This window comes from Schistocerca serialis, chromosome 4 (assembly GCF_023864345.2).
Source record: "Schistocerca serialis cubense isolate TAMUIC-IGC-003099 chromosome 4, iqSchSeri2.2, whole genome shotgun sequence".
In the NCBI taxonomy this organism is placed as follows: domain Eukaryota; kingdom Metazoa; phylum Arthropoda; class Insecta; order Orthoptera; family Acrididae; genus Schistocerca; species Schistocerca serialis.
In genome coordinates, this window is record NC_064641.1 from 737684709 (window position 1) to 737697803 (window position 13095).

The 13095-nt window shown below is 41.2% G+C and overlaps 1 protein-coding gene across 8 annotated transcripts in view; it reads right to left on the reverse strand.

Moving 5' to 3' along the window:
- LOC126473257 (serine/threonine-protein kinase tousled-like 2) overlaps positions 1-13095 on the reverse strand; it is a 585239-nt gene that overhangs the window by 59136 nt on the left and 513008 nt on the right. Inside the window, exon 1 of one of the 8 annotated variants that reach the window (XM_050100202.1) lies at positions 9270-9291. The exons of 6 other annotated variants lie outside the window; for them this stretch is intronic. The gene's annotated coding sequence lies outside the window, so the exon portion shown is untranslated. Of the gene's footprint in view, positions 1-641; positions 851-9269; positions 9292-13095 lie in introns of those variants that run through there. One more of the 8 variants, XM_050100201.1, reaches the window with a different exon arrangement.

The window sequence follows — 13095 nt, forward strand, 5'->3', positions numbered from 1 at the left end:
CCGCATTGGCGCAGAAGTCCGGATCTACATCGATTTCATCCACAGAAGTTTAACTGGTAAGATTACTAACACTTCGAATGTTTTGTCCAGGTTGCAGTATTTGAAATTATTAAAAACAAAAGCATTTGCAAAACGCGCAGTCTTTTACCCGTTGGAATTATGCCCCATATTTGTTCGTGAAGCGTGAATTTGTGTGATCTTTATATACTACTGTTGGTGGCACTTAAGCCACAATTTGAACCATCTGAGCAGCAAAAACCGCTATATACTCCTGGACGTTACGGTATATTATATAGAGCCAAGGAAACCTTAACTTCTTGATCACAAGGAATGGTAAACAGATCAAACTTGCAAGGCTTGTATCTCTTCTCAGTCGCATCTTAGCAAAGGAGAGATCACTAGCAGTCATCCAACCGAGCCTGCTTCCTCTACCCCCCTCCGCTCACCGTCTTTTCGCGCAAGGTTGCCACTAACAACATGCAAGAAAGTAATAAGCTGCACAGAAAGGCGACAAATCCTGTAAAACAAGCAGTGACCTGCGACACTTTCACAAAAGCATTCTCAGTTAATAAAAGGAAGAGCTGGGGTAGATTGTCAAGTGGTGTGGCCGGAGACAGATAACCAGAAAGAAAAGCACGAACCTTCCAGGAAAATATTGGTCGTCTCGTAGTCAAATGGCGATTTACGAAATGCGAGTTTGGCTTCCGGACAGTCTTCTCATATACTTTACGTCGCACTGGCCCCGCTAGTTAACTCTCTCTTCTTTGAGGTCTTCTTTCACTTGATGCCATAGTCCGTAGCACGACCGCAATCTCTAACTTCATTCACCATCTTAAACGCTCTCCTCTTTTCCTCACTCCCCCCCCTCCACGGCGGTTTGTCACGACTGCTCCAAAACCAGCTGTGTGATGATACGGCGTGGGCAACTGCTGAGCGGCCTTGGCAGCTTGCAGTGTCGCCAACAGATGGCCTGCCTGCATTCAAAACTTTCATCTAAGCACGACACAGCCCAATAACATATAAATTATATTCCTATAATCTTATGCATCTAGTTTGCTTGTGAAATTGCAGTTACTCTTCAAGTTTGTGTTTCTCCTCTTTTCTTTTTATGATAAATCTAAGTGCCATATACATAAGCTTTTTTCACATCAACAGCCCATTAGGCCATTACTGTTCCTTTTTTTGGTATTTCTGAGGCTATCTAAACATTTCTTGGCATACGGCTACTATGAATGGCACAAAAGCTATGGCAAATGTTAAATTATTTTCTGAATTTAATAACCAGGAGACTATGCGTAAAGTAATTGTTACGAGTGGGCAACATTTAGTTATCATATTCTCTGTGCCACAATTTCTTCGCATGTTTCAATTATTATGTTTTAACGCGAACATACTTTTTTGGTGAAGGAGCGTTAAACATCGCAATCTGGAAAAGTAAAAACTACAGTATCATTGTTACAATAAAAAATAACTCCGCTTGCTTTGATCACGAAAAACCTTGTGGTGACACTACACTACTGCATTACGTACCTTTTACATAAAGAAACTAAATAAGAATATTCGTTTCCTCGTTACTATCCCGTGACATACGCTGGTTTATTTAATTTGCGGTATTCTATCATGCGGGCAAACATACAGAAACTCCGCTCTACGTAACCGGAAGTAGTACGCTTTTTTTTTTTTTTTTTTTTTTTTTTTTTACATCGTTCTCGGCTAGCTCCCACACAATCCATTTCGTTGTTCCTGTTAAGGATTTTCGTACAGCTCGTCGCGTATCTTCGTGTCCAACCTATGAATGTAACTGGATATGACTTCTGGCCTTTCGATGTCCCCGGAATTCTTCCATTCAAATCTGTTCCACCATCAACTTTACCCAGGGGGGGGGAATAAAACTTCTCATTCCTCCCACTGCCTGGAAACGAAACTCCATTCTGCACTCTCAGTTTCAAGACATACTTTCTCCATCACCTCACTTCCTTTGATTATAAACTTTAACTTCCGTTTCACTTCTCACAATTATAAACTACGAGCTTGGACTGAGCCCACTTGAACTTTGATTAATATTTAATTTTTTCATAGAGTTAAGTTTAATTTTTGTCGTTTTCGACATTTTTTTCGGTTAGTTACAAATTGCTGTTCAATGCACTGTTGTCGTTTAGCTCTGTAAAAGAAAACATCAATGCAAGAAGGAATAGTTCAAGTATTCTTAATAATGACGAGGTTTTTTTTTTGTAATGAACTATGTCCTACAGAGTATTTTATCATAGACAAAACATGTAGATTTGGGAAAAGAAATAAGAAAAACGAAAATATAAAAACATATGTTCCGTTAACATACAGCTGCCGTGAACTGCAAAAGTGGTTAAATCCTGGTCATTTAAACTTCCAGGGTTTACAGAGTATAAGAGGGCGATTCCAATATTCATTTAATACACAACATCAGGGTGCAAAACCGCGCGCGTGCTCGTGAAGAAGGAAGGAGGAGAGAGAGAGAGAGAAATACATATTAAAAAAACAACTGATAACTGCGTTGCGTTCGATCTCAGTAAGGGCTTTGCTACCCAATAGAATTTCGAAAAACCATCTATTGAGTTATCAACGTTTCTGTGCATTGGAAGAATACTTCGTAACAAGGCATGCGTCTGAACATTTAAGGGTCAGTTTTACACTTCAGCAACGCTAAGCTCTCAGTTCAGAAAGCCGCAGCTTTTATCTGCTTGGCAGCCTGAACGTAGGCACTAGACGGCACGCTCCCTTATCGTAAACTGTGTCGTTCTCAAGGATTTCCTCGCAATTGTTATCTGCGCCAGAAACCGACGAACGAAGGATGGTGCTCCCTCACTTGCTAAGGCTACAGAAATAACACGTCGCATCGAAACTGCAGATTATTGTTAGCATTGAACATGCGCTTGACACAGTTGTTCGGGTACATAATGGACATAAAGGCTTAAAACAAGTGTTTCCACTAGGACACTACATTAATTTGTCGAAAATTAAAATTTACCGGTATCACTACAAACCATTTTCACATGACACAGCTTCACTTCAGATTACGTGCGTCATGAGCTTTTGTACACGTGGACAGTTTTTAAACATACCAAAGATATAAATCGTCGGAAGAGCTGATACACAAAGAAGCCGCCTATAACATCACTGCGATAATCATACAAAACACGGTAGAACACGCTAACAGGGCAAAGCACGTCTCTCTTCCACTGATGAAGTAGCGTGCTTCAATTGCATGGTAGTGTGTTTGGCAGCTTCTTCAGTTATCAATTCGTTCAATGATTGGTATGTTCAAAGACCGTCCACGTACAAAAATGTCTTTTTACACACAAAATCTTAAGTGAACATGTGTCACTTGAAAATTCTCCGTGGCCAATAGTGATAGCCAAAAGATTTACAGTATAAGCAGAACGGTGGTTTTGACGTTCGCAGTTCTTAGCCCCCATGGACTCTAAGAAAAATCTAACAGTATCTGGTAAACTGAAATAAAAACAGGAAACATGCGAAGATAGGTAAACAACTTAGTCTTTCGCATTGGAGAAACATACGCCACGAAAAAAAGTATATAATTTCCACCAAAAAGATTAGACTGACATACCCGTTTCTCCGAAAGGCATAAGAAGCTATTCTTACTGAGGCACACACAACTACTAGCACCTCCACACGAACGCATGTTTGGAGAGTATGCGTCAACTGATAAAACGTCACTGCGGCAAGCGGCTACTTCAGCATTGCGTTGTCGTAACGAAGATATGGTCTGGCTGAAAAACATCTCACTGCAGGACTCATTCGACGTTCTGAGTCTCATTTTAGCGGTGACATACTTACCGTGTAACTTCAAGATTGATACAGAAGTAATGTGTCAGAAGGAAAAATTCTTAATTTGTATACAAATCGCTTCGTCATAACTGGACTGCAGACGAGTGTAGCAAATCATAACAAAAAGATCACCCACATAACTTTTCCATAATGCATTCCTGGCAACATAGGCCATTAAGTTTTTACGTGAACGACACAGCAGACTGCATATATATCCAAAAATATTTTAAAACGCTTAACTAAAGAAACACATTTCGGGAAAGCGTTATTCTTACACGATTTTTCCCCCTCCCGGAGACCTGTTGATTCACGATACAAACGAAATATTAGTTTTCAATTCTCGAATAATCTAAAAGAAACCATACACTGGGTTTTATAAATACGAGGACCATTTCAATAATAGGTCTCTACACAGGGTGTTTCACAATTCCTATTCCAATTTTCTAGGGGTTGTAGAGACGACTTGCTAGATGAAGTTTTGATAAGGAACCTATCTCCGGAAATGTACAATTTGGATGTAAAATAGTTTGGAGATTGAACCACTTTCAAATCATCTGTTTCATGATATGCACACAGGGGAGACGATAAGCTCTGACCTGTACGCTCTACGGGCGACAGTGGAACCCTGGGTAACTTTTCCAAAATTCGTCGCCGGTTTCTCTTCTACGTGACGAAGGGTGACGTACCCTACACACACACACACACACACACACACACACACACACACACACACACACACACACACTCTCGGCAATGCAGCCTATTAACTGGCGCATTCCAGCTATTATTACAAGGTATATTGGTCAAATTTTAATCTGGTACATCATGTACAGGTATGGTGCATACTTCCGCTACGTGATAAGAACTTGAGCTAATGTTAGTCGTCTGTAATCTAAACTCAAATATTGGGAAGTAAAGTGTCATCCGAAATTCACAGATCTTGGCTGTTAAGTATGGGAATGCGGATTTTAGGATAAATGCACGATGGTCCGCCCACTTACATGAATCTCAGCAAAAACGTGCACAGCAAACAAATGGAACAACCGAGGCGCTTGTTTTTGCTAATGACACTTCACCAACAACAGAAAACACGAGACAACGACTGCACTGCAAACAGTTCCTCCAAATTCACATTGTGTCTGGCGATTCCTCAAAGACGACCCAAAAGCACTCGCAACTTGGTGCCTCAAATTGTATGACCGAGAAACAAGCCTTAGTCCGGCTTCAGACGGGAAGAACTGGCTAACGCCGACGTGGCGCTCTACGAGTTTTGTGACTCGCTTCCTGCTATTTCAAGTTGAGGAGCCATTTCGTCACGCTAAACCAAAGTTCTGCGATATTTCGGCGACGTGCCGCGTAAAGAAGAACCAATTACAAGCAAGAATGCACTCAGTGTCACAAGAAGAACTTATGAGACCACAGACTGTATTTGTTGTGTTCAGCTGAATTCCATATTCGGTAGGTTTTACGTTACAACTGACATCCTATAAATACGTGCTATTTCTAAGTACCAGAACATTAAATCTCTCGAGAGCGCGTCGTTATTAGTACGATTTGTTGTAATGAAATAACGGAAAAATGTCACCGTGGTCGTTAAAGAATTTTCATATTTAGTTACCTTGGTGTTATACCATAAAACGGGTATTGTAAAATATGCCGTTTCAACGCAACAGAACACCGAAGATTCGTCAAGAAGTGGTGTTCTTTGTTGGATTTGTTGTAATTAAATGTCAATAACACACAGGCGATTAAATCCTTCGTAAGACCGAAAAACAAAATGTAAGGTCGCTGATTTTAGAACATTACCATAGCGTAATTGGTAGGCTTGCCACGTTACAAAATGGTGAGTAGCGGGTTCGTGTCCTGCTGTAACCAATTTTTTTTTCATCTTCGCTTTTTTCTAAAAAGTAATGAGACTTTCTCATTAAATTAACAGAAATAATTTCTGTAATATATATAATTGTGAGAGCACACTTCGCGAGGAGTGAGTTTGTTCGATTTTGTGAACTTTTACTGACTGAACATATTACTTTTTATCGTATTACGTGTTCATGGATGCTGATGTTTTTATTTATGTATACTACAAAGAGAGCATGACCAGCACATGGACAAGGGAGGAAATATGCGTTTAATAGACCTAAAGTAGGAATTTCACGTGCGTTCATTTCGGTAAACGAGCTGTATGATTTGAAAGCCAAATAAAGATAGACAACTGCCGCTGGAGAGCGCTAGAGCACAAAATCACGTTAACTAGCTCGTTCCGTGTGCTGACCTCATTTAGCTCCCTTGTCCCTCGTGTGACGATGGCTTTAGTCACTGAAACGATTCGAGAAAACTTCGAGTAATAGCTCTGTACTTCATTGGCATTAACACAAATGACGTATCTGTCACTCTTTTGGAAATTTCTGGCACACCCACTCAATTTTTATCACATAATCTATATTATTCAACATTACATTACTTTCAAACACACAAAACTAGCCCTCTCCCATCCCAAGCATAATGCAGTCAATGAACAGCAAAGTATCAACATCTAGAGTGACAACATATAATCTATGTTTCGTATGAGACTTCATATGCCCTGATACGAAATACTGTGACATTTCCTCCCCACTTCTTTTCAATGGAAACAACTATTTTCTGCATCGTCCTGATGCCACAAACTTCTAGTAAGTAACCTACAGCCATCATTTGAGATTGATGACACTAATTTATAGAAAGAGTGTAATATTTCAGAATCCGAGGCTGCGAAAGCTAGCGTTCGAAAGCTATTTATGGAGACACACATCCAGATTGTCTGAAATCGTAAACGAAACCATAAGAAGCTGAAGTTACCTAACATTTAATCATCGGCGGTCGTCCTAGAATGAATCTAGTTTTCAGAAAAGAAGTCAATTTTTAAATTTTACTTTTTCAGCACTTGCTAAAAGTGTCAAGCATATACACAACATTTATCAGTTGGCAGCTAGTACACTTCTGTGACAACTGGTAAAGTATCTGATAGTAAAGTATTCCTAGGGATGTACCAGAATTATTGTGACAGTTCTGCAGAAATTTAAAAATGCGTTCACGTATTTAGCCCCAAACATTCTGATCACACTTAGCACATCAAATGGTGTTTATAGCCATTACTCGCAGATTCGGCATTCAGCTGATAATACGTTGTGCTCGTACTGGTAAGGAACAAGGGTTACTATCCTATCCCACAAAGTCGTTACAGCTACCTTTCATCTTCTCCAACATAAAGAGTTCCTGCTAGTGCTCTTTGTCTACTGCTTCACTAAGTGGACTTCAAATCTTAACATAATACCAAAAGAAGGCGGCGAACTTAGGTCGATCTTTTCGCCACTGCAGTGACTAATTCCAAGGAGTGTTTACACCAGCACTTCATTTCACTTAAGAATCCGGACCACTTCACTGCTTCTACTTCACGAGGTATGGTACTCAGTACTGTCACCACCACCACCACCACCACCACCACCACCACCACCACCACAGGGGGGGGAGGAAAGATTATATATATTAAAAAAAGAAAAAACGCATCTGCTAAGAAGACGAGGCAAAGCTCACTTTAACGGCAAATAACTACCAATATTGAGTTCTTATTTCTTAGAAGCCCATCGCTAATACAGCTAGATGTCCGGGTAAAAATAAGAGCGAAGTGGGACTAGTTATCAGAAACGGTCAGTTTACACTGAGCGCATTTCGAGGTCTCGCTGCTGTGAACCGCCATCTTGAATATGCTAAGTTTACACGAGGTTCCCAAAACCGGATTTCCAAACCAATTTTCCATTACCGCTTCTGGTTGGTCGCGTAAACACTTCATAATCGATTTTGCACATCCGTAACTAGCTGCCGGGTTTCCACTACCACAATCGACTTTTCGCTCTCATATAAACGCATAACCTTTTGTGAAACGTGCTTAGGTTGTCAGCTTACGTCTTTTTTTTTTTAACTAAATATGGAAGGAGTGACTCCTTGTGCAGTGAAGGAGAAGCAGAAATATTAGACTGAGCATGATGCTGTCTACCACTCTTCATATCTAATTGAAGAGAAATAGTGATTGTACTGACTAAATCAGAAGCTGAAAAAGCTGTTTTTCGGACGTCATATTTAACTACGCGACGAAATCCTATTCCGGCCTTAACATGTAAACACGAAAGCGAAAAACGGTTTCCGAAATTCGATTACCGTCTTCCGGAAGATGTGTCGCCATGTAAACGTAGTCATAGACGCATGTTAGAGTACTGTGCTCTATATGTCCGCTGAAATTTGAATGATGTCAGTGCAGGATCACTCAGTTCAACAGGAAGATGAGAACTATGTGATGTAATTGTCTTGGAATATATTGTTCTGTTTAGAGAGAGAATATGGAAAGTCCCTGCACATCATGTTATCCCGTGTTTGGAATACTTCGGCCACATCGTACTGATGCAGTGCATTCTTTTGCAAGTCAGTGATTTTATTTATCGTGTTATATTTGTATCAGAACCAGCTGATTAGTTTCAAGCGTGATACGCGCAGCGATATTAAAAAGATTTTGCTTTCCCTTTGCTGATAAACAAACTAGCTTGAATGATAAGTGCCACATAACTGTTACCGTGTAGCGGGAGAAAATCTAAAATTAAATAAAGATTGAATGTAGCAGGACGTCTAGATGTTCAGTGATGACCTGGAAGTCTATGCTTCCTGTGGCAGATGAACGTCCATATCTACAGTGGAAAACGTTATATGCTCTCCGCAATGAACAATTCTCGGAATAATTCATTTGACAGTTGATGAACAGCTTTCACAAAAACATTAAAATCTACTCACTTAAGGAGTGTTCGCTCAAATTAAACGACATTACAAATTTGACCTAGGGCAGTGATTTTAGCGCCTTATCTCGGTATTTCGCGGATTACACTGGTCCAAATGAGCTGTTCGAACTCATCACAGGGCCCCATCCTCAACTTCGATCAGTGGTGTTTTTCTTTGCTTCGCACAGCCTCTCTTACGAAGGTGCGAGTCTTCTTCCTATGGAAGAGAGGATAATGCGTACAGAATGGTTTTCCTATAGCCTATAGTTTGTTTCTGGTGGTGGTACTGCGAGTGCTTCGACAGCCTGGTCGGATTAGGTACTGCAGGAGATAGGAATTGGATCATCGTTTACGGTCTTAGCTATCAAGCGACTGCACCAATTATCTAAACGTTCTGCACATCAGAAGATGAAAATCCAGTCGTAAATACTCTATTATGCGATAGTGAGCACAAGCTAACTATATTAATGAATCAGTCTTACTGGTTTCGATAGCAGAGTGTGGTGTATGGACTGAAGTCCCTATTTAATTATATTCCCCTTCTGTTTGATTCTCATCAGAAGCCTGCCCAACACTACTGCGCAAAAGGTTATCAAGTGATAGCTTTATCAGAGGAGAAGTGTACCGAAGATTCTACTTACTGACCTACTGAGTGTAGCTCTTCGTGGGCAGAAAACTGTTCGGTGTACAAAAACAGCATCACTGCGGACACGTTCAACCGGCGCACAAGCACTGCTTTTTTAGCGGTCAGACGATCCTCGAGGCGCAACACTGTAGTTACGTAAACGAGAAACCGCATGCGAATAGCGAACCATTACGCAACCTCATAGCAAAGACAACCGCGCGGTTTTCCTGCTCTGCAAGTTAGTTCGGGGCGTCAGACCATCTTCTTTCCGCTCAGCTGTAACAGTGAAGGGGCAGTCCTGTCGCTTTCCTTACAAGAAGCAGGTAGCCCAATCGTCCCAACACAACACATAACAAAATATCTCTTGTGCTGTCACGAAGGAGGCTAGCTCGTGTTTGTGAAACCAATAACTACTAGCGTATGTGCTGAGAGAAAGGCATATTCGCAGCAGCGCTACTTACGCTCATCTTGGTGGTTAAACATAAACTATTTAGAATGAAGTGCAGCTGGCATGAACTCAAAAGTTCGTTTGCACAGCTTACTGTCTACAGAGGATAGGATCCAATTGGAGAGAGATGTACCCTCTTTCCATTCGTCTCCTACGAAATAACCAAGTCAGTTACGGAAGGGGACTGCAGTTACAGTAGAATTTCAATCGCGGTACACTTCCAGCCTTATACAGGTGTGCTAAATGCCAGAACCAAGTGATAGCATAAGAATTTCCATTTATTTACGTAAAACGCAGCAACTGAAACAGTAAATTATACTTATTTCTTCTCCGCTATAGAAACAATTTCAAGAATGGTATGATTAAATCCACTTACCACATGAACTACTCACGTTTTATTCTAACTCGCAGTAATAGCTGTCCTTTTTAATGACTGCTCTGAATAATTTTCCTTCATGTCCTGCTTAACGCAAGTAATATAATCTACGCAATCACAACCACATAACGTAGTACTAAACATGCAGCACAAAGAATCAAAGAAACGATTGAACACACTGACGTTCAGAATTCGCCAACATGAAACAATTATTACATATGTCTATACTTACGTGGCTTATACTCGTGTCCTTGTGGATATTCAAACCATATTAGACTTTACTCATGTTCAAAAGTAATTAAGGGTGGTCTCGGTGCTCTCGGATACAAAGGAGTGATTAGAATTCTAGGTTGTGTCTTTAAATTTATAAATTCAATTCTTGCATAACAATAGGTACAAGAGAGAAATTAATAAAGCTTATTTCTTATTGTAATCCAGTATTACAACTAGAGCGACACGCATCAGCGTAGACCAGTTGCGATATAAGGGGCCATGTCGTAATGGTTGAACGTTGTGGCGCCAGATATAAACGTCTGAAGTCCTAAGTCCAGGCGGGATATACAACTAGACCCTTTCCGAACAGTTTAAGTGCATTTGCTCAATACCTTATTGGAAGTCAAAGTAAGAAGCCTAAGATTCCCAACTTTTTTGGTGGCAGTTCAAACAACGTTAAGCGCACTGTGTAAGTCTACTTGCCGCGCTGAATTAGCCGAGCGGTCTTAGGCGCTGCAGTCATGGACAGTGCGGCTGGTCCCGGCGGAGATTCGAGTCATCTCTTGGGCATGTGTGTGTGTGTGTGTGTGTGTGTGTGTGTGTGTGTGTGTGTCCTTAGGATAATTTAGATTAAGTAGTGTGAAAGCTTAGGGACTGATGACCTTAGCAGTTAAGTCTCATAAGATTTCACACACTTGGATTAAGTCTACTTACACCGTATTTGGGTTTTCACGTTGTACTGTAGGACGAGGTATAAGCGGCTGTGTAAACCGTTCTCAGGTCGTCACAGCATAAACCAACAGGCTGTTTTAACGAGATGGATGTAAATTAAAAACAGTGTCACTCAATTTTGATAGTAATTTAAGTTATTTATAAACGAGGAACGAGGTGCAGCAAGAAAAGGGAATTTTAGAACTGTGTAATAGGACAATGACAAATATCCAACTATACAACAAATAAAGAGGAAGCATTAATGTATGCCACAGAATATTTATATGTGGCCACGAAAGAGAAAAAACAGGAAACAGGATATGAAAGATCGCAAGAGTCTAAGGAAAATTACGAGTCATTAATGAAGGAGATATTTGAATGTAAGATACATCAATGAATTGTGCAGTTACACAGATAACATCACAACTACTATGCCTAAAAGAGGGCTAATGTTCCAATGAAGACGAAATCTCTCTAGCCGCAGCGTTTACTGTTGGTTGGTTGACTTGGAGGGGGGGTGGGGGTGGGGGGACCAAACAGCGGGGTCATCGGTCCCATCGGATTAAGGAAGGATGGGGAAGGAAGTCGGCCGTGCCCTTTCAAAACAACAATCCCAGCATTTGCCTGAAGCGATTCAGGGGAATAACGGAAAACCTAAGTAAGGACTGGCCGGACGCAGGTTTGATACGTCGTCCTACGGAATGCGAGTCCAGTGTTCTAACCACTGCGCCACCTCGCTCGGTGTGTTTCCTGTTGTCGATAGTTTTTGTGTTGCCTGCAATTACCAAAGGCCGGCCAAAAAGAAATGCATCATCTAATGTAGCTACGAAACGATAAGCACTACGTTAATGTTATGAAGAGCAGCTGATTTGTCTTTTATTATGTAATCAATTTCCTGATGTTTCAGAATTACTATCGTGATACTTTACTACGCCAACATGCCGCGAGCAAAATCCTCAACAAATGTCGGTGCACGTCAGCACCAAAGATTCACAGAAAGGTGTTACCATTTACACAGACAAGACATTGAAGGGAAGTAATAATTTCGTTGGTTTTATGACTGCAAAGTCCAGAACCAGCTACTTTCAGGTAAATCGTCGATAAAATAGTATCTGCCTTTAACGAACTTATACAATATGAGAAGGAAAGATCACAACAGGAGCACCCCTAAGGTGCACGCAGAACAATAAGATTTGCTAATTGTGATGGACAGTACTGCCACACCACCCAAACAAACGCGACCTACCTCTTACCTCTCTCAGAACGTAGTCTAATTGAATCAACAGGCGTGGAGGGGGCTAGATTAGGAAGGAATAAGTTATAAGTAGAAGAATTTGCTATATGGGTAGCGAAACAACTGTCGATAGCCGAAGTAAGAAAGGGACGATCACATAGATAATATTGTGGGAAGAGCAAACCAAAGACTGCAGAACACTTAGAGGGTGCAACAGGTCTACCAAAGAGACTGCTTACACTACGCTTGTCCGCCCTATTCTGGGATATTGCTGTGCGGTTGTGGGATCCGCATGAGGTGGGACTGACGGATGACATCGAAAAAGTACTTAGAATGGCAGCTCGTTTTGTATTATCGTGAAATAGGGGAGATAGTGTCACAGACATGATACGTGAATTGGAGTGGCTATCATTAAAACAAAGACGTTTTTCGTTGCGGCGGGATCTTCTCATGAAATTTCAATCGCCAGTTTTCTTAAAATGGCTCAGACTTGGGACTTAACATCTGAGGTCATCGGTCCCCTAGAACTTATAACTACTTAAACCTAACTAACCTAAGAACATCACACACATCCATGCGCAAGGCAGGATTCGAACCTGCGACCGTAGCAGTCGCGCGGTTCCAGACTGAAGGGCCTAGAACCGCTCGGCGACAAGGGCAGGCCCAGTTTTCCCCTCAGATTGCGAAAACATTCTGTTGGCACCCACCTACATAGGGAGAAATGATCACCACGATAAAATAAGAGAAATCAGGGGATCGCACAGAAAAATTTAAGTGCTCGTTTTTCCCGCGTGCCGTTCGAGAGTGGAACGGTAGAGAGACAGCTTGAAGGTGGTTCACTGAACCCTCTCTGCCAGGCACTTT